Source organism: Mus pahari, chromosome 15 (genome assembly GCF_900095145.1).
Source record: "Mus pahari chromosome 15, PAHARI_EIJ_v1.1, whole genome shotgun sequence".
Taxonomy (NCBI): domain Eukaryota; kingdom Metazoa; phylum Chordata; class Mammalia; order Rodentia; family Muridae; genus Mus; species Mus pahari.
Window position 1 is genome coordinate 63,491,380 of NC_034604.1, and position 3,914 is coordinate 63,495,293.

The window sequence follows — 3,914 nt, forward strand, 5'->3', positions numbered from 1 at the left end:
CACCATGTCTGCTTGCATGCTGCCGTACTTCCTGTAATGTAGTTAGGGACTAAACCTTTGAAACTATAAACTAATTAAATGTCTTTTTTCTAAGAATTGCTGTGGACTTGGTGTCTCTTCACAGTGATAAAACACTAACTAAGCCTCTTTGAAGTGAGGGCTGCTTTTTTGGTTTTGGTGGTGGTGATGGTGGTTATGGTGTGTGTGATGTGTTGTGTGTGGTAGGCGGGTGTGGTGGGTGTTGTGTTGTGTGTGTGTTGTGTGTGTGTGTGTGTGTGGTGTGTGTGTGTGTTAGGGGGGTGAGATCTATAGTCACACAGTACCTTTAAAATGGAAACATGGGCAAAAAGTAAGCTAGCTTTAAAGAGCAAAAATCAGGTTTCGTTGGAACCCCTCTCTCGGGACCAGAACCGAGAACAGAAACAATCCAGCAGCCGAAGCAGAGTGAGAGCAACCAGGAAAGTCCGATTTTACAGAAGCTGTAACCAGAGATGCTGGGGAGATGGCTCGACACGAGAGCATGAGGACCAGAGTCCTAAGTCCCAGAACCCACAGAAAAGCCAGGCTCGTGTGGTGGCCACCTGCAATCCCAGCACTCAGAGTCGGAGGGGATCCCAAGGCAAGCCAAGAAGCAGATCGATGCTCTCTGGGCTCAGCTGAAAGACTGCCTCAATAAAGAAGTAGAAAGACTTAGAAGAAGGTACACGATGTCAATTTTTTGTCTTTTAATGAGCATGCCCATGCATATACGCGCACTCACAAACACATGCCTGCCCACACATGTTAATATGGATACATACAAGCCAAAGCCAAAGCAAAAGAAAGCTGAGTTTCAGTATCTGTTAGACTTCTTATTAAAGAATACAAGGACTGCTGAAGTGCCACCAGACAGTCTTTGGATAAAGTATTTAAAGGTGACATTTCAGCTGTCAGTTTAAAAACACAGCTCTCACCTCAAAGGGAATAATAGACACTTCCATTCTACAGCCAAACGTGAGTGACCATTGTAAAATGAATTATTTTTAATATACATGTAAACAGTGAATTAATATTAATATTAACATTAAAATACCACTGTATTTCTTTATCTTTGTTATTCTCTGGTAACCACACAGAGAAACCAGGATTTATTTTAAAGCTTCACCTCAATATCTGAGCAGTCTAATCTATTAATCCTCTATACTAATCTAGCTATCTCCCTGGCATGATCCCAAACATACTTGCTTTTTATTATTGGTCTGGCTTTTTGGGCTGCAGGTGTGTTTCCATGATCTCTCTCGATCCTTCTTATGGCTCCCACTACCTTAACCTTCCTGGAAGATCTGACTTTCTCTTCCTCTCTCTCTTCTTCGCCTGGCTGGCAGACGTTCCGTTCTATTCTTTCTTCTGCCAAGCCACTTGGGTGATCATCACTTATTGACAAGGCAGAGAATAAGTGGTAAGAATGGTGTATATACACTTGAGACAGGAGATCCTTGACTAAGCCACGTCCAGATTGAAACAAGATATGAGGGCAGAGGAACCAGCAGTTGAATAACACAAGGGTAAACTTAACACAATGCACAAAAACATTATGTCTACCAATGATAGCTCAGAAACAAATCTAGGTTACTCTAAATTCTATGTTTCAGTGTGGTAATGCTTTTATCAAGTTTTTATAGTAGTCCAACAACTTTTACAATACACGGATGGGGCTGGAGAGATGGCTCACCCGTTAAGAGCACAGTCTGCTCTTCTAGCCGACCTCAGTTGGGTTCCAGCATATTCCCCTGAAGGCTCACAACCTGTAACTCGAGCTCCAAAGGATCTAAAGTTTCCTCTGGCCTCTCAGGGCACCACACTTAATATGTCCACATACAGAGATAATTAGTTTTCCCTAAAAAATCAAAATATTTAAAATATATTTGTAAGATAGGCAGGTTACGGCAAGCCAGAGAAGTATATACTACATGCCTCAGGTGTTATCTGAGGACATTCTAAACCGGCAGCTTGGTGAAGGCTACAGCATTGTTGGCATATTCTACAAAGGTTTACCTATTAGTACAAGGATGAATGTTGGGTTACAGAGGTAAGCAAGGTGTGATTATTACTAAGGGACATAGAGATAGGTCCAGATAATTTGACTCTGGAATTTGACAGTCCTCTCCCAAAACACAGGTATTTATCTGTCAATCAGCCTTGTGGACCCTTTAACACAGGAAAAGGTCGAAGGGCCAAGGGAAGCGACATCTGGTACTCTAGCTATGGTCAAGATTAAAGTGAAAACCAAACTCACCAGCATAAGAAAGCCCATAGAGATCAGAACTTCCAAACTCCAGACAACTATATCCATCAGAGCGCTTTGACATGCCATTTCTGGTAGAATGTCAGGTTTTTGTACGTGCAACACCGTTGTGGTGATGGTGTGTTCGTTTTTGTGGTGCTTAGAGTCAAATGTAGAACTGTGCATCCTAAATAGGTATTTTACCACTGACATGCATCCCTGGCCTTGCACACCTCTCTAGCTAAGTGTGCAGCAAATACTGAAGTCTAGAGCTTGTGTTCAGCTGGTTGACATACCAATGGAGTATTGTGGTTAGCAGTTTTTTGATTGCGTAACCAGTAGGTACATGTTTTGAATATCACACTCGGTTCCGTCATGGTGTCTGCACCTGTGATGTGAAAGAAGTCGTGTATAAAAGACTTACTTGTTCAGACACACTTGTATATACAGATCGGCATGCTTATAGTTTCCTAAACACTTGTTAAAAGTTTTGCTTGTGAACTTAGAACAATGATGGGGGTTTCAATTCCTTGAATGACTTTTCATCTTTTCTTCCATAAATGGACCAGGAAATAAACATAAACTGTTTCCGAGACCTTCTGCCTATTATCCTCCTTCCAGTTTAACCTTCAGTCGATGTGGCCTTCATTCCAGGTGGACTGGTCTTGGTAGCTCCTAGGTTGTACACCCAGACAAGCGTGGATTTGGAAAGTACGCAGAGTCTTATTCGCATGGCCTTGCTGATTTCTTCAAGGACACCATCTTAATCAGTCTGATAAGGAAATGCTATAGGTTTATATTTAACTGGCTAAACAACCAACGTTCATTTCTCTCGATTTAAAGATGGGGAATTTCAAAAAATCAGAGCACACACAGATGGGAAAAGTGAGACCCCCTTCCTCCTTTGCTGTGTCCTCAAATGACAAATGACAGATTACTTCTCTCCCGTTTCTCCTGACAAAGCTACCAAAACTCTGCAGGGCCCCTAAGACCTAATCAGTTAAGATAGATACCATTTTTAACAGAGCTTGGTCATCTGAGACTCAATGGGCACTGGGGAAGATAAGTCCTTACTCTATTAGCAAGACTCGCAACACTCAATGTAAGTCAAGAAGCGCTGTAACACAGGAAGCCAGTCACCTACCTCCCTGGGTTGCTCCTCGTGCTTCCCTGGCACGTCCTAGGTCAATAGAGAAATACAGTTGCTGCTCTGAGGAGAAGTCATGCCAGAATGAGAGGGGTGGAGGGATTCTAGTCAGCAAGGTGGCACCGCAGGCTGAGTGACACCCGGGCTCAGGGGAGGAAGTGTGCTGTTTATTGAACAGACTGGCAAAGCAAACACGAGCAAAATAACAAATGGTTGGTGGCATCTGAACTTCTGTGTTTAAGCCCATAGTAAACATCCACGGCTATCTTTGGATAGTGATATTTTTTTTCTCTTCTTTAAAGCATACATGTATGAATTTAACAGAGTCATGTGGATTAGGGAACAGAAAATTCCCTGAGAGCCATCTGCTTGAGCACATCCTTTTTAGTTCTTTAATCTCTTTGCTTTTTCTTGGCAATATATAATTCCACTGATTTATTTTAATTTTTTAAATGAATTAGTTAATTAATTTAGTGTGTGTGTGTGTGTGTGTGTGTGTGTGTG